At 44.7% G+C, this 23,073-nt stretch overlaps 1 protein-coding gene and 1 pseudogene across 2 annotated transcripts in view; one reads left to right on the forward strand and one right to left on the reverse strand.

Annotated features, from left to right (window-relative positions):
• The first annotated feature begins 2,122 nt into the window (after positions 1 to 2,122).
• SNAP25 (synaptosome associated protein 25) overlaps positions 2,123 to 23,073 on the forward strand; it is a 97,508-nt gene continuing 76,557 nt past the window's right edge. Inside the window, exon 1 of one of the 2 annotated variants that reach the window (XM_054024135.1) lies at positions 2,123 to 2,359. The gene's annotated coding sequence lies outside the window, so the exon portion shown is untranslated. The remainder of the gene's footprint in view (positions 2,360 to 23,073) is intronic. The other variant, XM_054024134.1, reaches the window with a different exon arrangement.
• On the reverse strand, positions 17,253 to 17,929 carry LOC128833708 (recombining binding protein suppressor of hairless-like; annotated as a pseudogene).

Here is a 23,073-nt window from a genome sequence, read left to right on the forward strand (position 1 = left end):
ACAATTGACCTTGTTAGTAATGTTTTTGTCTGCATAATGATATTCCCCATCTGTGACATCGCACTTTTTGTATGGATTTCCCCTTCCTTTCCCCTATGTCACCAAGTCTGCTGTTGGACATTTTTAGTTTTTCTAAAACTGAATTTTATGTTGCCATCAGCACCGTTTCCACGCCCCCTCCCCCAACATTTGTTATAATGGACCAAATTCATCCAGGGTTTAATTCTAATGGGCTGTAATGCTCCTCAAAGGCATTCTTTGGAATGAATCCAAAACCAACCAGGATTTTGCAGTGCTACTGACCTAAGCAAAGCAAACTTGCCTTTTGTTTCACCTCTTTATTGTTAATTATTGTGTATTATTCATAATGATTAGCATTGCTCTATTGGAAATCAAATTTCATTTCAAAGAGCCTGTCTAATAGACTGTTTAATTTTTTTTTACTTTAGATTTGTATTGATAATTTACAAACCATAATAAATGTATCTGCAGACTCTGGATTTTTGACATTCTGGATTTTATCTAGACATCCGGAATCTTTACCTAATCAAAACAATGGATAATGGTAATACAAACCCTAGCTGGATGGAAAATGGCTTGCTTTTCAAAATTGGCATTGCTGTTAATAAATCTTCTTATTAATTAGTTTTAAAGGGGATATTTTTCCAAATATTTTAACTGGATACATGAGATCTACACAGCCATAATATATTTATATAATATTCTTACAAACCTTAAACCTGACCGGTTGTTTCCTTTCCTGAGTCTTTCGTGTGCATAGACTATTGGATACTGTCATGTATCAGAGAGCCCCTCTTGTCTGAGAAATTCTTTGTGGTATAATTAGCAAACTTTTGATGTCTTATTTAAACGAGGACATATTTTTGTGCGAGGGGGTAGGAGCTGCTGTGATTGCCAGGCACGATCGACAATCACGTTTTTCTGTGGGGCACAACAGAGCATGGGAGGAGAAATCACCCGCATTTCTCTGTTCTCTCCCACTCACTCCACCAGACAACCATAATAGGAGATGCAAATACAGCTGCATAGCATTTAATCTCTCTCCGGGTTTTCCCTGCCACGCCAGATGAATTTGATTAGGCTAGAATTATCCCTAATCTGGGAATTGCATTTTGACTCAACAATATCCACACTTTATTAAAAAAAAGCCTGTGAATTGAGTGTCAGGATTTAATGTGTGCACTGAGCAGTTACCAAATCGTTTCTGGTTACAAGAATGTCTGAAGCTGGGAAATTAATGAAGCCTCTTGTCTTATATTTGTTTTAATTTTAGGTCTGGATGGGTCCATAAGAAATCATATCAATCTGTATAGAATAAAATTGGCGCTATAGTCGATGGCATGAGGGAGACCCTAGCACTTTATTTAAAAACAGCCAACATTTTGTATGAAACCAAAGCACTCTTCTGTGCATTTTGATTTCCACTTTTAAAATTCAAATTAACTAAGAGAGTTGTTCCAAATAGGATGTGCTCTGAAATGATCGTTCCATTAATTAATAATAAATAAGACCTTGTTTCTCTTGGAACGGATTAACCATTTTTATCCCTGCTGGGGGGGGGGGGTTGTTTTAATTGATGATGTTTCCCCCCAAACGATCAACTCTGTCGTGTGTCTTTAAATCTGCTTATTTGGTTGGTTTTGCTTTGGGGGGGGGGGGGGAAATGATCAGATTACTACACAAAGACCCCCTGACATGATGCTCTGGAAAAAAAAAAAGACGACGACGAAGAAATCACATACAAAGATAGCAACCAACGTAGATTGGCCATATATGGAGTACCAGAGACTTCACAGGGATACCCTCTTCGGACCACCCCTTTGGCGAAAACAAACCACTACTGCATTCTTTCTCTGCCCTCCCCATCAAAAAAAAAAAAAAAAGATTAAAGCAAAGCTTCGGTCAGCAGTCGTCCCCCGCCCCCGCCCCCGCACACACACACACACACACACACACACACACAAAACCAGCGGCTGCATGCTGCACATGGATGATCACAGCCCATCACATGGTTGCTGAGCTAATTCTGGGGCCAGTTTTCTCTGTTATTAACTGGAGGGGAAATGCAAAGGATTGCAGTGCAGTAACAGCATCTGACGACTCAGGCTCCCACAGACTACTCTCCCCCCTCCTCCCCCCACCCCCTGATAGATGTCTATTAAAAGCTGCTGACGTGGGAAGGGACGGCCATCTTTGATGAGGGCACAGCTCCCGTTCCATTGAAGAAGGAGGCTTGGGGAGGTCAGGAGCGACTGTCCTTCCCTCCCAGCCGCAGCCGCAGCCCAGGGGCTGAGAACCCGCCGCCGGGCTGCCTGCACCGGACTCCGCAGAAGCCAAGGTAAGGGAGCGCGCCTGGACAGAGCCCTTTGTCCCCTGCCTAGAGCCCCGGGCACGGGGCAGGCAGGGCTGCTGCAGGCTGGGAGGAGAGCGGTAACCTCCACATCAGGTTATTTCTGCCCGCGGAAGGGGGCGGGGAGGGGGGAAGCTATTTATAAAGCCCTGTTTTCCTGGGATTGATCGTGGCGCCTTTCCACCCAAGGGGCAATGGAGCTGGCGGTTCTGCACTGGGGGGGACAGGTGAACAAATAGCAGTTGCATTATTTCCCCCCCCCCCCTCTCCCAGGCTTTGCGGAATAAGGAGGTTGCGCCTCTTTCCCTGGGGTCAGCAGCCTCCATCTCCGCTCGGCTGCCCTGTGCACATTGCAGCAGCCGCTGGGTCAGCACCTGGGACAGCGGCGCTCGCCCGCAGAGGCCGAGCCCGGTTCAGCACCTCGGAGAGCGGCAGAGTCCGCGCTGTGCCGCTCAGCACCTGGGACAGCGGCGCTGGCGGGGGACCACCGGTGCAGAGCCGGGGGGCAAAGGGAGCAGCGTCCCTGTGACATACGTTGCAAAGTGCTGGGGGGGGGGCGCCCCCCTGCCTCACTCGCCCTTCCACACCCACCTCTACAGCAGCAGGCTTTGGGGGGGGCGGGGATGCGCCCGTCCGGATCTTACTTATATCTTCCTCTCCCGCCAGCAGCCCGGCAACTCAGCCGTTTGCCCTAATCAATTGCTCGCCAGTTCCCTTCCTCCACCCCCTTCGCCACCCCACGCCCCCTTTCTGAATCCAGCAGTACCTGCCTACCTCTCCACCCAGGGGCATGCGTGCCGAGCCGTGCCCGGGGACCCCATAACACGAGTGTGCGCGCCCACGCGTGTGACTCCGGGCTGCTCGCTTGTCCTCGGTGCACTCCTGCACTGAACGGCGTTAATTGCTAATCCGGGGCTCGAACCGGGGACCGGGCAGTAGTTGTGGTTCGCGGATGTGCCCTTGGGCCCTTGTGTGTCCTAAGCCAGAGTCGCTCCCACGCCCGTGCGCTGGGGCAGATCTTGTCTTGCTCGAAACCCAACCCAGGCGAGGGCGCCCATTGAAATATGAATTAACACCCCACCAAAGGAGGGGGGAGGGAGAGTCCATGCTGCCTGCAGCCCGTGCCCCGGTGCCTGGGCACTGCAGAGCTCTGCTAGCGGAGCGTGCCGGCTTATGTAACCCATTTGCTGGACTGCCCGGGCATTGGCGCGGCTGCAGCCCAAACCCTGCCATTTCCTGGGGGCAGAGCCCAGGCCCGTTGCAAGGGAAGTGGGTAACTTTGCAGGGGTGGGGGGGGGGGTGAGCAAGGGGAGGTCTCCGCAGGGTAGGGGAAAGGACCGGGTGTGCAACGCTGCTTCAACTTCATAGGGCTGCGCTCCCGCGGCACGTCCCGCCCGCTCTCTTGCGTTGCTGCGTCAGAGGCGAGCTCCTGGCGCGCGGCTGCCCCCTTTCCCGGCCGCTTCCCGGGGCGGGCAGGAGCGCGGCGCGCGGCCGGTGCTGGGCTCCCGGCGCGTGGGCGGGGTGGGGGCTCTGCAGTGGCGCCCGAGGCAGGGGGCGGGGGCGGTCACGTTTTTAAGGGCACGCTCGGGGGAGCGTCTCTCTCTCTCTCTCTGCCCCCGGGCTGCTCGGAAAACCCGGGCGAGTTGCTGCACGTCACGTTGCCTTGACTCCTGCAGCGGTGGAGGCAATCTCCTGGGGGGGCTGGAGGAGCGCCAGAGACTGGCTGAGCGGGGCCCCCAGGAGAAAGCCACCATCCCATGCACAGGGGCTGGAACTAGGGGGGCTGCTGCACCCCCTGGCTTGAAGGGGTTCCCACCATATACAGGGGTTGCAGTTTGGTTCAATGGCTCTCAGCACACACACACACACACACACTTCCAGCGCCCTTGATCCTACATTCACCCCGCATCACACTTACCAGCCTCTTCAGTGTCACTTGCGTCTGCCAGGCAGGCTCAGGGCCGGATTCACCTTTTGTGGGACTGGCGCCAAACATATCTGTGAGCCCCCTGGGGGCATGGCGCAGGGGGGTCAGTCTCCGGAGTGAGGGGCCGGCCGGGGGCATGGCATGGCAGGGGCGGCCCTGCTCTGCCCAGCCCAGTGCAAGGGCACTATTTACAAACCGGCAGTTGCCAGATGCACAATGGCCCGCCTGGCCCTGTGCTGCCAGCGTGCCCCTTCCCCTCCGGGGTGGGCCCATGCTGCCCAACACTGGAATACACACACCGCCGATTCCCTATGACCAGAGCCCCCACAGACTCGCTATGCCCAGCGTCCTCTCCGACCGTGCCACAAATGCACAGCGCCCTGCACATCACCACAACTGCCCAACACCCCCACACAGAACCTCCACTCACAGAGATCTTTCCAGCTCCCTCACAGCCCAGGACCCTCTCCCCTTCTTCCCCTCCCCCCCCCCACCCGCCCAGGCCCTCCAGAGACCGACTCCGCATGCCCTGCCTCCCGGCCGGCAGCACAACCAGGGCTGGTCCCAGGGCGGGGAATCGCCCTGGCCCCTCAGGAGTGGCGCGATCAGCCAGGCCAGGGCCTGTCCCGGCTGGGCTCTCTCAGAACCCACTTGCATGGAGGGGTCCAGCCAAGCCCCCCACACTGCCCTTCCCCAATTGGCTGAGACTGGCCAGGCTTCTGCACCAGTCCCGGGCAGCTCAGCTCCAGGGAGACACGTGGGGCCCCCCAGGTGGTGGAAAGCAGAGACTGCCTGGAGCTGGAGGTGCACTGGGGCCCGGCCAGGAGGCAGAGAGAAGCTGGCAGGTGGGGCCAGGGGGTGAAGAGGAACCCTTGGCCAGTGGGCAGGCCAAGAGGAGCAAGTGGAGGGGGACCCACCGGGCTGGCAGGGCCTTGGGGTGTAGTGGAAGCAGAGAAGGCCAGGGTCCCTTCTGAGCATGGGCCCGGCTCCATGGCATCACTGACGCTATTGTAAACCCAGCACTGGGCAGGCTACCCTGGAGATGTGGGAGATCAAAGAGCGCTGCTAGGAGGTAGGGAGAGCCCCCTCCCCATCTTACTCTGAGCTTGCTCCAGCCTTTGGACAAATGCAGGATCTGGCAGGAAATTGCCCATGTGCTGGCTGGGTTCTGTCTGCTGCCTGCACTGGGTGGGTGACACTGGCATGAAGAGGATGGGTTTGCTCTCCCCTCCAGGCTGACCATGCTCCAGCCTGGTTTTACGCAGAGCGGGTAGGGCTTGGAAATGTACCTACCAAAGGGGTTGGGGGAGAGCGCTGCTTTGCCAGTGCCTTGCAGGGAAGGTAATTTTCCAGGGCTTAATTTGTGCCAGCAGGGCCGAGCTCTTGTCACCTCTGGGCTTGGCAGTTCATACTCCCTCCCCGCCCCCCCAGCACCTCTGGGTGGCAGTTCATAGCCCCTGCATCTCTGGGCTTGCCAGCTCAGTTATAAAAGTAAAAAAATTGCTTGAGCCCCTGAACCTAATTGAGCCTGGGCATCTCTTTCATTACAAATTAAGCACTGTAATTTTTCCCTGCTGGCCAGTGCCAGAGGCAGAAAATGTGGTTCAAACTTCAGTGCTGACGTGGCAGCAGTTTCATCCTTCACTGGCACCATGACTCTGGCCGGGAGTTGCGGTTGGCAGGGTGGAATGACATGACTGAAGCCCCTTCCTGGCAAGAGCCGGGAGTCCAGCAAGTCTGTTCAGGGGCCACGGGATATGTGTGACTGCCAGGGAGGGGAGAACGAGACCGCAGTGTGCTTAGCGGGGAACACACTGATCCAGGGAGAGACAAGGAGTAAAAACGAGCAAAAGAAGGAGAACAGGAAAGGCAAAAGGAGTTAGGAGAGAGTGGAGAAGGGGAAGGGAGAAACTAAAGTGTTGCCTCTCTGAAGAGGGTCAGGAATCCAGTCCCGGGCTGAGTTATTGAAGTCCACAAACTGGTTCTAACACCTTTCCGCAGTGTCCCACCAGCTGCTTTTACTGTCTTTTTGTGCCCGAATCGTATTTCAAAATACTTTGCCAGGTGCTAGAAAAACATGGCTGGAAAATCTTTCAGTAGCACTGCGTGTCTTTAAAGAAACCCCAGACTCCTAAGATCAATTGCATTAACTGAGAAGGAAGAAGATGCTGCAGTAGAAGTGTGCGTGGGGGGTAAGGGGCAATCTCGCCCCCTGCCTGGTCCCAAATATTTGGCAACCTCTTTGTAACATTAGGAGAAGGAATTTCTTCAGAACACAAAACACTAGCGGCTCTAAACCAAAGGGGGGTGGGGTGGGTAAAATATGAGCGTTGCTATGCAGACAGATGGTCTTATTATTTATTCAGAGACAAGGGAGCATCATTTCTGGAGTTTCAAGGGACTCTTGCCGTCCACCTTTAAAAGACACAGCTGCCAAAATAGAGTTCCACAATGTCCCATCCCATTGCCAAGAGATGAAGGCTGTGAACATTAGAATGAAGCATTTTTTTTTTTTTTGGTACCTCTGCATAGTGCAGACAGAGGTCAGCCAGGAGGACATTCCCTGTGTGTTCAATGACTTAGATGACTCAGGAGAATCAGTTTGTAAAGGGATGACGGACACACATCCAAAAAAAAAAAAGAAAGAAAGAAATAGATGGCAAGATTTTTCAAAGGCGCTGAACTCTGTTTGCAGCTACCATCGAACTCAACAAGAACTGTAGGGGCCTAGCATCATGAAGAAATCAGATCAATATTATTTAACTTACCGTGTAAACTGGAGCGAAGAGAAGGGTGGGTTTTTCAAAAGTGCTTAGTATTAGCCTAAGGCGGTTGCCTTAGGGAGTTTTACCATTAATTTCAGTGGGGGCAGAGCTAGTCTGATGCTGAGTCCTCTCGAAAATATCACCCTGAGGAATTTCTCTTTAATGAGAAAAAGATCTGTTTTTTTTTTTCAGAGCAGCTTCCCTAAAACTGAGAGTCACCATGCAGCTGTAGCTTTAAGCAGTAAGGACTTGATCCAAAACTTTCCGAAGTCAATGGAAAGTCTCCCACTGACTTAAATGAGCTTTGGATCCAGCTGTAACACTGAATTGTTAAGGCAAATTAAGCCTGGTCTCCATGCAGCTTTTGTGCTGCTTTAACTATATCTAAATTTAGGGGAATCCGCTATATCAATGTTTCTCAAACTGGGGTCGCCACTTGTGTAGGGAAAGCCCCTGGCGGGCCGGGCCGGTTTGTTTACCTGCCCTGTCTGCAGGTCCGGCCGATCGCGGCTCCCACTGGCCGCAGTTCGCTGCTCTGGGCCAATGGGAGCTGCTGGAAGCAGCGCAGGCCAAGGGACGTACTGGCCGCCGCTTCCAGCAGCTCCCATTGGCCTGCAGTGGCAAACCAAGGCCAGTGGGAGCCGCGATCGGCCGGAACTGCGGACGGGGCAGGTAAACAAACCGGCCCGGCCTGCCAGGGGCTTTCCCCGCACAAGCGACGACCCCAGTTTGAGAAAAACTGCGCTATATCAATAGAAACACCTTTATACTAGTATAACCGCATCCACACTAAGGGGTTGTACCTCTTTAAGAATTTCTTCACCCATATAGGTAAAGTGGTATAAAACTGCGTAGACCAGCCTTTAGAAAATAAAATCTCTCTCTATAAAAAAAATGACAATTTTTAATAGACTCTTTTATTTTTACTGATAAGGTGCAGCCAATGCATAGTAACTAGGACTATGGCTCATTTTTAATTAAAACATCATTTAGGGTCGGATCTTGTGCCATGGAGGACAATGGGAAGTTTGCCATTCATTTCAGTGGGAGCAGGGTCAGATTCTTACAGAACCAAGTTAGGACTGGGAATTTTCTGTTACAATTTGTTAATCGTTTCTCTCATGAGCCCAGGAACGTAAGATATTTCAGAGAACGAAGAAGTTGTGCAGCTATTTAGTGTAGCGCACACCTCTTATTTAGCAGTTGTACTCCACTAAATATTTTCTGTTGAATTTCTGCCTTACTTCTCTGTCATATTATTTGAAATTGTTGCACCTTGATCATTTAATCCCGGATTTAGCAAAACACTTAAGCACATTATTAACTTCAAGCACATCTTTAAATCCTGAGGACTAAGAGTATGCTAAAATTAAGCATGTGCTTAAGTGCTTTGCTGCGTTGGGGCCTTATTTCTGTATTTTGTAACTGATTCCCTTTGGGCCTGATGCTGCAGTATTTGCCTGGGCACAATTCCCATTCAGATCAGTGAATTGTTGGCCACGCGGGAGTACACGGCTAGACACTTTATTCGCTAGAGAGATCACCAACATTCTTTGTGTCTGTCTCTACTTTATCTTAAACGAAAACCTTTTTAAAGGAACACCTTACCAGCAGTGTAACACAAGTGATGATACCAATATTACTTTCATAAAGCATCTTTCCTCTTAAAGATTTATGAGCTGCTCCAAAGACAGCGGACTAGATACCTCCCACTCGGTCCCTCCAGATTCTCATTGGTGTAACTCCACAGATGTGTAGAGTGATTCTGGATCTACACTAAGAATAGACCGTTATGTACAAGACTCATTACTTCACCCACGGCTGAAATGCAGACCCCACTGGGGACACTAGAGCTGGCACGCCTACTCTTGAGCAAAGTCTAGAGCTCCCCTAGCCATAAATTGTCAAAACTGTAGCTCAGCAAAGCACTCGTCCATCTGTAGCCACCTTCCTTTCATCCCTAACTACCATCCCAAAGCGCCCCCAAGTTTGACAACCTTCCGTTTCTTACTTATTGGCCTTGCAGATCAGACTGCTGCATTGCACTGCAGCAAGATCTTTCCTAAAGTCCACATACATTATATTCATAGCTTCATCCCGTCAACTCCCGCTTGTTCCTTCATTCCGAAGCACTTACTCATGCTCTTCTTTATGTGAAGCCTATACTTAATCTAGGCTGACCAGATAGCAAGTGTGAAAAATCGGGACAGGGCACCTATATAAGCAAAAGCCCCAAATATCGGTACTGTCCCTATAAAATCGGGACGTCTGGTCACCCTAACTAAATCGGACCACAACTTTCCATACCTCGCCCTGTCCTGTCTCGTTGTTTCTAACATTTTCCTCCAGAGCTGAAGTCAGATTTATAGGACTGGTAGTCACTGGCCCTCTCCTGATCTTGGATGATGATAGTCATTCTCCATAGCTAAGGTGGCAGGGCCCCTTGCATTATCAGTGCTATTTTCGTCTCCTTTCTTATCCTAAAGCATTTTTAAATTTTTAAAGGTTTTCCTTTGTCTTTTGCCACTTTCCTTTAGCATTTTGGAATGGAACTCCATTTTGGCTTGAAGAATGTAATTATGTTAATTTCCTAATCACCTTTTCAGTCATGAGCATGGCTGTCTGCAACAATAATCAAATAGGAATCAATGGACGTTATAATGAAATGTCAACTATGAGTTCAAATATCAAGGGGGCTTTAAGTCCACGCTCTAAAGAGAGAAGAGCTTTTGCAGTGTACTAGGGGCCTGGTCCAAAGCGTATTGCAATAATTGGAAAGACTCCCATTGACTTCAGTAGACTTTGGATGAGGTCCTAAATGATAAGGCCATCCATATTTTAATTTCTTAATGATGAGAGCAGGGGATGGACAGGTAACAAAAAGATACCATTCCCAAGTGCAACATTTAGTGCTTGAATACATTATCCAAATGGAAACTGTGCACACCATTCATCTTTACAACAGGGCTTTGTTGCACATTTTAGCAATTTAAATTTTAAAAGGGCCAACAGAATGATCTGTGTATGCCTCATCTGAAATGTATTGTTATGCTGTAGTCCTAAAAAGAATAGCATTTATTAAAGCTTTAGAGCTTTTCTTCATTGGTAATGATAGATATGGTATCTCATCTTATGCAAGAAAGGAGGTCGGATTCAAATCCAAATGAAAAAAAGAGGCACAAAGTAATTAATCATGGATGTTTCACTGTTCCTTTGGAAGCTGAATGCTCATTTGGCATTGACCAAACTGACTATTCTGGCCACGTACTTGGGGAGCACTTAGGTTTTCAGTTATTCTTTTATTATTGTTTCAAGTTATGGTTAGTTATTGGGCCAGATCCTCAGTTGGTGTAACTTAACAGAGCTCAAATTGATCGACAGTCTGGCCACAACATTATTTTTCAGTCAATAGCTGCTGTTGAGTTTTAAATGAATTGGTAGTTTAGTCATAGGCTCAGAGGCCCAGATTTTTCAAGGTATTTCCTTGGGAGTTGGGCACCTAAATACCTTTAAAAATCTGGTCCTAAAATCCTACTCTTTTTTGCATTAACATTTTCGTGAAGTTGAAGTTTCAAATATTATTCTTTAACAGAAAGAGTTGAAAAAGTTTATATTTCTTATAAATGGTGATGATGATGATGATGGTAGGAAGAAAATGACGGTGAAGAAATATACACACCTGTACTGATTAAGAAGATTATAATTCAGTCTTGGGTTCTGCTGCAGTCTTGTGGTATATAATATCAGCTGAACTTTTTAATGAGGTTAACAGCGATGAGCCAGATTCGGTTCTCTGTTACTGATGTGAATCCATCTGAGTTTCAGCTGATGCTGCTGGATTTACCCAACTGTTCAGAAGGTCAAATCAGAGACAAGAATCTGATCCTAGCTCTCTATAAATACATGCATACACAAGTAAATCTGTTCCTCTAGAAAGGGTAATGCATTTTGATTCCTTATGTTGACTTTCCATGTCTGTTTATTAGTCCTGTCTAATTCTTCAGTTTTGCCATTTTTCTTTATCAAGGAGATTTGACAAATATCTTCTAAATGACAACCCATATCACTGCCACATTACCGGATCTTTAAAAAAAATACATTTAACCCTTTAGCACCCACCATTTCTCATTCTACCAGCAGCGTGACTCAGCTGTTGGTGGGCTAAAGTAGAAAAAATGTATCATTGAATACATTTCTAACAGGAAGCAAGGGAACTGATATTTTATATGTATTTTTTTATAATTATAGTTTTCCTTCTGTTTTTAATATGGCAAAATTATGGTGCCCTAAATATACTGGTAGAGGCAATATTATAATTATCATAGTTCTGTGTAATTGCTAATAACAAAAATGTGTTTGCTAGCCCGTGATTACAGAAGGACGTTTCACATATGCGATTTTTGACATTAATGCACGATTTGCCATTTCTTGCACAAAAACCTACCAATTAACAGGGAGGTGCATATTACTGCTAAAAAACACTACAGAAGCACTGCATATATTTTACCAGTATGCTACAGAGCATTTGCTAGGGCATATTTGTAATTCTATGCTGATTGCTTTACTCTAATACCATAATAGCCTGATTCTGCAAAGTGCGGAGTGTCTGTTATCTCAGTTATCTCAGAGTCTGACCCAAAGCCCACAGAAGTCAACAGAAACACACCCGTGGGCTTCAGTGGGCTTTGGATCAGGCACATAGATATCAGAGTGGGATGTATTTTCAAGGATCTCAGTATTATACAGCTTCATCTGCTGGCATTCTTTATAATGTTTGTGGATCTGAAATACTTTTAAATCAGAAGAAATTCTGGGGAATGTTTCTCTGGGTTGTGATCTGAGTGTACCCAAACAGGTCATTTCATTTGTTCTCATACAAATAAATCAACCAGTTGTAGAATAGGTGAATTGCTTGTTTTAATTTTTTCCCCCAAGGAAATCACAGTTTATAATGATGCCAGTACACATGCCAATTTATCGCTCTGCTTATAATATGTGTTTGCTCGACCTACAGTAGAAATCTATTTGAACAACAGAACTGATCTGTCAAAAACGGAATGACTGTTCATAGATGGATGTTGTAAAACAAAAAAAAAATGAACGTTATGGATTTCTACTGTAAATTAAACAAACACATGCCCTTTTACTTGCTATATACCATGTGTATCCTAACAGACTCAAGGGTTAAGATACATCATATGCAAATGTTGCTCATATAATTAACCTCTTTTAAAGGAAAGCTACTGCAAACTGATTCCTGAAAAATGTTTTAGATGCATCTACAGGATTAATTTGTATTGTGCTTTGCCTTGTTTTTTGTCAGTATTAATATTTTAGGTCCAATCCTGCTTTCATTCCTGTCGGTAAGAATTTTGCCTATTACTTCAAAGGCAAAAGCAGGGCATTGAAATTGATCAGCTGGTGAGAGTGCTTATATACCCTACATCTCTTAAAGCTCAGAGTTTGGTTCTTGGACTATCTAATATATTACAAATCATGTGAACAGTGACATTTGATTCTTAATTTATTAGACACAAACATCTCTGTTTGCAATAGTTTGTTCTTGAAGGAAAAGCAAGCAACAAAATTGCTATTAATATAAATTTGGGCCCATGTGTACCAACTATTTTGTTAAAGGAACCCTAGTCTAGTGATTAAAGCATAAGACTGGCAATCAGGAAATCTAAAGTCAGACCTGGGTCTGCCACATGTTAGTTGTGTGTGACCTTGGACAAGTTACTTTGACTCTCTGAGTCTCATTTCCCTCATCCGTAAAAATGAGAATAATGGCCTACATGTTCAAAAAGTGATTTTGTTTTGGGTGCCTCACTTTTTGGCACCCTACCTGAGACATTTTAAAGGGGACTGATTTTCAGAAAGTGCAGCATACATGTGCTCTTAAAATTTGGCCCCTTTAAATTGGCTCAAGTTGGGCACCCAAAAGTTGAGATACCCAGAATATTTAGCCACTTTTGAAATGGAAGGAAGGTGCAATAGCAAGATGAAGTACTTTTATTAAACATTGCTAGGAATGTATTATATTTATGGTAGCATCAGGAAAAACTAATGGGGGAAGGGAAAAATAGGATGAAACATGTATAGGTCTGATTCTGATCTCACTCTGGTATATATCAGGAGTAATGCCACTAATGTAAATGGAGTTATAGTGGTGTTAAACCCATGTGTGTAAGAAAGAATCAGGACCTACGGATCCAGCCCTGACTAACTGACAGTGCAAATTCCAAATTGAGAACACTGCAGTTGAATATACAAGTTGAAATTTTCTTTCTGTGAGCATTTGAGCTTAACATTTGCTTTGTGCAAGTATTCATACACGTGACACGCCAATGCTTGAAGGCTCTCAGAAAGCAAACCTAAAAGGTGTGTGAACACAAAGCAAAATCCACTATTGAATTGCAGCAAATATCCACCAGAAAACATTTCCACTATTTGCTCGCCTGTATGAAAATGATTGAAATATACACATTGTCTCTGCACAGCCTTTTCATGGATTTCTTTAAAATCTTTCAGAGTAGCAGCCGTGTTAGTCTGTATCCACAAAAAGAAGAACAGGAGTACTTGTGGCACCTTAGAGACTAACAAATTTATTAGAGCATAAGCTTTCGTGGACTACAGCATCCGAAGAAGTGGGCTGTAGTCCACGAAAGCTTATGCTCTAATAAATTTGTTAGTCTCTAAGGTGCCACAAGTACTCCTGTTCTTCTTTTTAAAATCTTTAGCATTAAGAAGTTGGTCCGATGAAAGATATCACCTCACCCACCTTGTCTCTTTAGCATTAAGAAACATTTTCTTGGGTTCTGCCACCCATTTCTGCCCTGGCTGAAAAACATTTCTGTCTCCTATCATAAGAGGGTGTTTTAAAGCCAGATTGGATGGCTCTCAGATGTTGTAGCTTTTGTTGTGGAGGCCTGTCAGTTTAGTACATTTTTGAGATGAGTACATCAGGGAAAAGACAGTGGGGAAAAAAACCCTTAAGGCTTTGAGAATGTGCTGAGTATAATTTAAAATGCTATATAGACAACTTCTTTAACATAACACAGTAGGGAAAGCTTGGTGCCTCTTTAAAGTTATTTTCTTTATTAGCAGGGGATTTTTCAGTCATCAGATCTTCTAGTTGTTTGTTTCTCAAGGATTGACTGTTCTTAATACTATGAGGTTGTTGTTGTGGGAGCAGGTAGCTAACTTTCACAGGTCATGCATCTGTTCTGAGAATCATTTGCTGAATGTGATAACGCTACTATTTAACAGGTTAATGACTAAGAATGCAAAAGGGCTGCATGGACAGTGAAGTGGATGTCCATTACTGTAGTACCGAAATGGCCAGATTAGCCCCTGGGGCATTTAATGCTGGTATATTAAGCAGCCTGGCAGATGGTAGTTATAGAACAGGCTAGTGGCATTTCAGGTTCTCAGAGGGCATCAGCTCTGTAGCCTTTTTGTTTCTTGAAAATGTAAAGCAAAAAGCTACTCTCTCTTCCACAGTGCTTTACCCCTACTTATGTCAGTGAGGGAGCCACACACATAAGAAGAGAAGGACTCGTGTATCCAAGGGGAGAAATTTAAATAATAATACTCTGCATTTTTATATGATCAAAGCACTGTACAGACATTAACCAACTAATCCTTCCAGCAGCCCTGTGAGGTGGGTAGGTTACTAGGATTGCCCCTGTTTTACAGATAGGGAAACTGAGACAGAGAGGTGAAGTGACTTGCCAGGGCCATAGAGTGTTTAAGTGGCAGAATCAGTAGTACAACTCAGGACTACCTGAATCTCAACCCTGTACTCGTTTCTCCAGACCACGTTACTGTGATAGTAGTAAACACTGATGTTGTGGTAGCACCCAACGGTTCCAATTAGGCTCAGGGGCCCCATTGTGTTTGGTGCATTCTAGAAAAGACAGTCCCTGCCCTGAGGGCCTTACGTGTAAAGACATAAGCATGTGAAGGGTAGCAAGTGGGGGGACACTGTACAACCAAGTGAGTCTGGTGACAAATTGCCTTAGCTCTGTTAGTTCTATGAATTGCAGTCATTCTTTGGGTTGGGTTTGGTTTGGTTGGGTATGACCCCTGCCTTCCTGTTTTACCCATAGATTTAAAAGTCCATAAAAATGTCATCATGGGTTACAGTTAATTGTGTTACATTGTACATGCCATGATATTATTTGTAATTTTAATAAACTTGTTACCTACATTAGAGAATCTTGCATCTTGGACATTGACTGTGGGAGATGGAAATGGCATTTGGTAGTCTAGATTTTTTTTTAAAAAATTACCTCTGGAGGAGGAAATGAAGCTGTTTTTTTGATGCTGCTCCTTTTCAGATGATTAGAAAAAGTATTCTCCTGATCTTTTCAAAATAGACTCCTTATGCCAAGTCACACCTTCCACCTCAACTGGTAGATGGTGGACTTGCATGTCCTATTTGAGAGCCAGCTACTGGACTTTCCTTCTCTCTTGGCTAGATGTTTGATATACTGGCTCTCTCCTCTAACTTACTGGACCTCAGCAGTTCATTCCCCTTCTGTCTTGATTAGTCTATTTCTCTCTGACATCCTCTCTGCTCATTTCTCACATACAGAAGATCCTTTTGTCATGGTTCCTTTGTTCCATGGATTAGGCACTGACCTCTGTGGCTGTCCCAGAATTCATTCTTCCATGTTACCTTTCATTTCTTCTTCAGATCCACTCCTAGGCTCTATTGAACCCCACTGCTCTTCTCTGCACCATCCATTACCTTGATCATTACATTCTTCCTTACCAAGTTGATTCTAGAGTCCTGTTATTCTTTGCTGTTTCTCAAAATGTCCTCCTAAGGCTTTTCTTCTATTGCCCAGTTCTCCTACAAAAAAAAGTAGCTCTCAGAAGCTCTCTCTTTAACCGAGAGAAACAGCCAGAAGACATCTCACTGCACAGCACCATGGGACTGAGAGAAAGAACATGGGCAGAATGTTGCTGCTATAGTGATTAAAGGCAAGATTTTCAAAGCACTCGGTATCGATCTAACTCCGCTTCCATTGCAATCAAATTCCCATTGGCTTTAACAGGAGCAGAGTTAGGCCAGCCCTTCTTAGCGTAGGCACAATGTGTCTCAGGTGGCACGTGACCAGGATTCATCACCAAATTTGGTCTGCTGGTTGGATCATTAGCTTCTCCATCCCAGGCCAGGTACTGATGGGGAGTACGATGCCAATGCTGATCCATGCCACCCGGGTCAGTACTGAGAAATTCTGAAAATCCCACCTCAGAGTCTTATTGTTCATCTCCCAATCATCTAGCAAGGCATCCAGATTGTAAACAGCAAGAGACAAGGACAAAGAAATTTTGTGTTGACTGTATCTTTACATGCTAATTGGTCCTGCTACATACAATGCATGTGCGATGACAATTACTAGTTGTATGTTATGTATATCGTTTCTAAATGGCTAGTGTTTCATTGGTTGCTAGCAACCTGGTTTCTGTGGTTAAATTACTCTTGGACCTATGTTTAAGTAAGGAATAGTGTTTGGGTTACAAACTTCCTAGGTTACTGTGGTTAAATTGTGTATATTGTTTTGCTTGGTAGGTATTTTTTTATTATTATTCATTCTGGCCTTTTTCCCTTCTAGACTAATTTACCATATATCCTGAGTAAAAAAATGTAGCCAAAATTTTAGCCAACACCAAACCCACCTCTGAATTGGTTTGCCCATTGCTTTGCATGCAAAATTAGACATGCATCTCATTTGGAGCCCCAAAACCTGGATCTGGACATGCAGAATGAGCAGCTGGAAGCCCACCTATCTAGTTTGCTTTTGCATGGGACTATGTGCAGACCCAAATCGGTGCATGCCCATTTTGGCAGATGCAATCAGTTGGATCCGCACATTTGGAGGCTGACGCTATCCTGCCATTTGGTGTGTGCATGTTCCATTTGTAGCAGAAATATTCCAGGGAAATTTTCCCAAACTTCCTTTTTTGGACCTAAGTCTGTAATCTGTCTGCCACTCAGAACTCCCATGGACTTCACGGGGAGTTCCGTAAGGATGATGCTTGCAAGAAACGGTACTTAATGTCTGATAAGGTAGATATATCAACTTGATTTTTATAGGTAACCCCTGCTTGCTTGGAGTGGCACATCCCCTAGAAATTGATTAGCCTGCTACAGCCTTGGCTAAGAGAGATGTGCCATTTAGCTCCAGAGGTCCCAGGTTTGATCCCCATTGCCAACATCGCCATGAAACTGGATTATTTTCTCCTGGGAAAGGCACAAGTACATCCTTGCTGTATCTTTAAGGTAGAATACATATTTATGGAGCTGCGATGCTGGATCATCTGCCTCCAGTAACGCTGTCTCTTTATCCATTTTTCAAATAATCAGTCTTGAGAATGCCATGCCAGTATCTGAATACTCAAGTTTGACAGTCTGTCCGTAATGAATGGAGCCATCTCTCCCTGCAAATTCCTCTCCCTCTATGTGCAAGTATCTGGTGCTACCTGTTCGGGATTGAAGTCTATTAAATAGTGCCACTTTTGTCCCTGATGCAATACATAAGTCTACATTTTTCAGTGATTGTTTCGTTTTAGAAGGTTTGGAGATTACTTTGATCCATTCACTGAGGAACACACCAATGTCACTATTGCCAGAGAACATTTTTACTGATAACATGAAGTACTTTCTCTTGTCTGAGTCAGAGATGTCCAATGTTTTGGCCGTGCAATAGTTCTTTCCTTTCAAATTTAGCTGTTGCATTCCTTGGTCGTGGTGTCCTATTCCAATGAAAGCAGGTGGTTGTGACTCTTGTTCAGAGCAACCATCACATTCCCTTTGCTCGTTTTTTTTTCTTTTTTCTTCCATCCACTGCCCATACAATCGTCTCCTCGTTTCCTGGTTTTGGTACATGTCCTGAGTGCCTTGTTCAGGGAGATTCCAGGGCACTAGATTACAATAATCCAGCCTGTTCACTGATGTTGCAACACTATACCCTACAATTAATATTATTCTAATAGGGCCCAGGATGATTTGCTTTAGGAAACTGATATTGTTCCAAAAAATTAGGTGCTATGTATGCTTAGTAAAAGTCTTTAGTACTTGAATTTCTGGCTATGGAGCCTCTAAAAGGTATTAATCTATTAGGGTGTACAGGGCTCTCTCCCACTGGGTCTGATTTTAGCTTCAATTCTGGTTTAATCAGAGTCCTCTACTTTAGCTCAGCATCATAATCTGGGGTCACCATTATTCAGCCAGATTCCTAAAAATATCTGCTCTCTCTTCACAGGGGTGTGGTCCAAATCCCACTGATGTCAATAGAAGGATTCCCGTTGATTTCAGGGAGTGTTGTTTTGGGCGTTAGGCAATTAACTTTGCAAAGCATTTTTGTGGCCTGGTAGGATGAATCTGACATCCCTTGAGACTGCTTCCTAAACTGGCCAGTGCATTGACCCACAAAAGAGTCCTAATTGGACAGATGCTTGTAAACTTCCAGAATTTCTCTTCCTGAGCCCTAAACCTTACAGAGCCTACAAGGCAGAGTCCCAAGGCCTTTCTGCTAAACATGATCTCCACAGGGCTATGCATCCTATCAACACAAAGATTCCCCGCTGCTCTGTTAGTGATGGTAATATAGCATTCAGGCCTGTATATTTGCCTGAAATAGAATTTTGGGTTTTGCTTGCCCGTTTGACTTTTGATATTCTTATATCCTTACTAACATGTGTGAACAAAGTCACTGTGTGTTGCTTCTACCCAACCAGATGGGTTTGTTAGTATAATGAGAAGACTCTCATGGGTGTCTCCGAAGCTATGCCTTTAGAGGCTACTTGTGGGATGGTGCAGAGTATAGATCACCCCTTGCTCAGGACTATGCCTACAGTCATAAACTACAGCATAGTTGGCAGCTTTAAACAAAATACAGCTACACGTCTGCATGACATCAAGTTTCCAATCTGTGAATTAGCCTCTGGTGCCATTAGTTTTTGGCACAGCTAGAACCAACCTACATATACATGGATGTCTGCAGGAAGCCAATGTTTGCAGAGTACATCCATTGTATAATAGCAGCGTAGTTGTTTCTTAAACAGAGAGAGAGACCGGTGAGTGAAGTGGTAAATATTGCCATCTATTCCGTGGAAATGCACGTTTCCCATGCAGCTCGCAGTTGGGAAATCAAAGCAAGTCACCATTTGTAATTGTCACAAGGGAAAAATTGGACTTTTTCTTTAGCTGAAAAAGCAAATGAGCTGTGACCAAATATGGAAAAAGAATTATATTTCAAAGGATGCATATGTAGATATCTGTACAGAATCCTGGACGTGTTTTGGGAAAAGGCTTTGAATTAAAGTGTTGCTTCAGTGGAAACCATGATACAAAATGAAAGAGACTAAAAAGTGCATATAATAGAAGTGATCACATAAAGCTGCGCTGATAAGCAGTCACTCACAGTGTAGTTCCATTAGAGAAGATGATAGCTATTTGAAAGGTTATGTTTAGTAGCGACCTTGTGACTCTGACTTCCAGGCTGTTAAAAACTATTTGTGTGACTAACTGCGTAGCAGTGCTACTCCTCCCCTCCCCGTAATCCAAACCACAAACCGCCCTGGAACACCCAAACCACAAACCAGCCCCCCTACCTAGTGCCAGAGTCCCACATGGCTGAAGTAAGCAACACAACGACCCGCAAGCGAAAGGAAAAATCAAACCCAAAGCAGGCTTGTAAGCTTTTTATTAGCAATGTGCTCATGCGCAGAGAAGAGGATTGCACAACCGAGAGCCAATCACGCTCTCCGGCGGGAAATTAAAAAAAAAAGCAGAAGCCCCGCCCCCGGGAAACGCCCCCAAACAATCAACAAGCAAATATAGGCACAATAGAGCAATTACACAAAGAAAGAAGCCAAAATCCGCTTACTGTGAGCGGGCTTGGCAACATTCCAAGTCGGAAGAGATTGACAGTTATGGTCCTTAATCTGTAGCTGTAAACAATCTTCCAATGCAGGTTCCTTTGCAGCCTTTAAGTTCCAGTCAGCTGTGATAAGGAAGAAAGGCCTGGGATGCTTGCAGTTTGTTCCAAACCTGTTAGTAAGTTGTCTCATTAAGAATTAATCTCACAGCAGCGCTGAGAATCAAGCGCAATTGATTAGCAGTAATTAGAGTTGGCTGGAAAAAGGTAAATATTTCATGACCAATTAAAAAAAAATTCATTCAATTTTTTTCATGAAATTGTTCATTTTTCAATGCAAAAAGATTTTTTTCTTTTTTTCCTCAAAAATTTCCAAAACATTTCATTTCGGCAGGAAAAACAATATTCTCTCTCTCCGTTTTTACTTGTTTGTCTTGTTTTCAGTGGAAAAAAATAAATAAAAGTGAGAGAAAGTGGGGAATGGGAGAACTCTTGTCATTTATTTTGCACCGGAAAAAGGGGAAACAAGAAAGACTAATTTTTTTCATTTTGTATTTTTATCAAAATGGAAACATTTTGAAGAAACAAATAGTTTGGCAAAACATTTAGATTTTTGTCAAGGCAGTATTTCAATCATTTAGTTGAGTTTTAAAATTTTGACCCACTCTAATAGTAACTAGATGGCTCACCATAATCATTATGGGTCAGATTATGATGACTTTATTCACATTTAATAGTATCTCCATTGAGTAGTTAACGAGTGGTGTTACCTGTGGAATTAAATGCCACCTAATATGAGTAAGGGTATTAGAATCTGGCTTTATAGTAACAACCAGGATTATATGTTACTTATAATAAAATGGATGATATTTGTATAATAGGTTTACTCCTATCTATAAGAGATAATGGATGTTCTTTTTCCCCTCCATGGTGACACCCAGCATCATATACCTTGTCTCAGTCCAAAATACCTATGCACATGTGCCAAGAGAACTTGAATTTTGCTCAGGCAGTGGGTTTTGACGGTTGGAAGACCGGGAACAAATTGTACCCATTTTCCATCAGCCAGAGGTATATTTCCAAGTCTGATCTCACAGCCAGGTGACTGCCTCCAAATGTTAGTGAGATATGCTGCTGGGCTGGCACACTGTCAGACCATACACACACAATTTGAAAAGAAGTGGTAGATATTTTGTCATTATGACTCGGTATTTAGGGCCAGCTCCTCAGGTGGCGTAATTCAGTGTAGTTACATTGCATCAAAGGAGCTATGTCAATTTACACCAGCTGAGGATCTGCCCCATTTAGTTTACAAAAAAATTTGACAGAAGACAAGGAAAAACGGGCAGTTTTAGCAGTTTTAGCTCAAGATGCAAGAACAAAAGACAGGCTGTGGAATTGCTCCTCCTTTATAAAGAAAGCTCAGTGTGTACCTGGGATGTGTACTGTAAAAGGAGTAATTATGAGTGCACTGAGAATAATTCTACACATATACTCACAGTCACCCGCAAAGGGCCAGATCCTCAATACCGGCACACATCAGTGCAAAATCGCTGAAGTCAGTGGAGCTATCCTGGTTAACACCAGCTGAGATCTGGCCCACCAAAATGCATAAATATGTCCATATATGACATGCGTCTGATGAAGTGGGTATTCACCCACGAAAGCTTATGCTCCAATACGTCTGTTAGTCTATAAGGTGTCACAGGACTCTTTGTAGCTATGTACACATATTGGCCTGAAGGAGACAGAAAAAAAAGTTTGATTACACACTTCAGGTGAAAGCCTGACTCAGTTGAAGTCAATGGGGGGTTGCCATTGACTTCAGTGAAGCCAGGATTCCTGCCTTCATGTGAGTGAGAATTTGCTCAGGATATCATTCTGAAATGGCTGAATATGAATGAATCACTCCTGATTAATCAGCTGTTAAGAAGAAGTATTAAGCAGGGGGTGGGTTAGCCAATTTGCTAATCAGCGACTCAGTAACCACATGACCATCTGAAGAGAGCTACTTAAAGCGTGACTCAGCTGTCGAAGTGGGAGAATGATTAGCACTGAAACGTTTATGTGGTGAATTTTCCCCTCTATTCTGGTTCATGAATTGCCTGCCACCAGATCATGATTTTCTCAGACTTACTTGTTAGTCAAAGTTATTTGCTGAGTAATTTCTGCAAATAATTTTTGGTCCTCAGATTGTTCATTGCGCATATTCAAAATTTGAGCTGTGTTGCCTACTTTTAATAGTACATGAAAGACACATGACACGTTTCGGTTCCCTGATTGGATGACAGTAACTCTTAGAATCAGGTTCCTGGTGCAAAAGCTCATTGTTACTGTAACAGAGTGGCCTGCCCAGCACAGTTCAATCAGTCCCTTGCCTGATGAGGATGGACTAAGGAGGTCAGGTGTTAGTATGGTGAACACCTGGGCTTCTTAATAAAAAAGGCTTACGAGAACACAGAAGGAAGCTGAGGAGGAACCACAGGGAGGCGCTTGGATTCCTGTGGAAGACCCTGGAGTAGGATGTGGAAGTGGGGCTAAGACAGTGAGGCATTCCAGGGAAGGAGCCTGGGAGTCAGGGGTTTATCCCAGAGCCCAGAAGGGGCTGGGAACTGAGCCCGTAGAGCGGGCTGAAGAGGAGCCCAAGGCGGTGAAAGACCCGTTTATTTGTGTGAACTTTTGGTTGGACTTCTGTTACCTGGAAGGGGGTTAGAACTACACGTAACTTAGCTCAAGGACTAACTCATGGACAGAAACAGGCCATCAGAGGCCAAAGAAGCAATCAGCAGGGAGTGTTAGCGGCAAAACCCCCCCCCTGCAATGCCATGCACTAATGCCAGGGGGCATTAAGACCACGAGTGGAATTGTTTACTATTACAAATTCCAAATTTGCTTTCCAGGAATATCCTCCAATGGTCACTTATAATTTGCTATTTCTACAAACATACCTGCCAGCAAACTTATTCACTAGAACTTTCATTGGAAGCAAAAAACCACAGGGGATGTGAATCTAGCATTATTTAGAGCCATCCGATGATACCATTAAAAATAATATTGCAATTTCAGGAAGGTATTTTGGTCACATTCTCCCATATGAGGATACCAAGCCCTATTCTG

Source organism: Malaclemys terrapin, chromosome 3 (assembly GCF_027887155.1).
Source record: "Malaclemys terrapin pileata isolate rMalTer1 chromosome 3, rMalTer1.hap1, whole genome shotgun sequence".
Lineage (NCBI taxonomy): Eukaryota > Metazoa > Chordata > Testudines > Emydidae > Malaclemys > Malaclemys terrapin.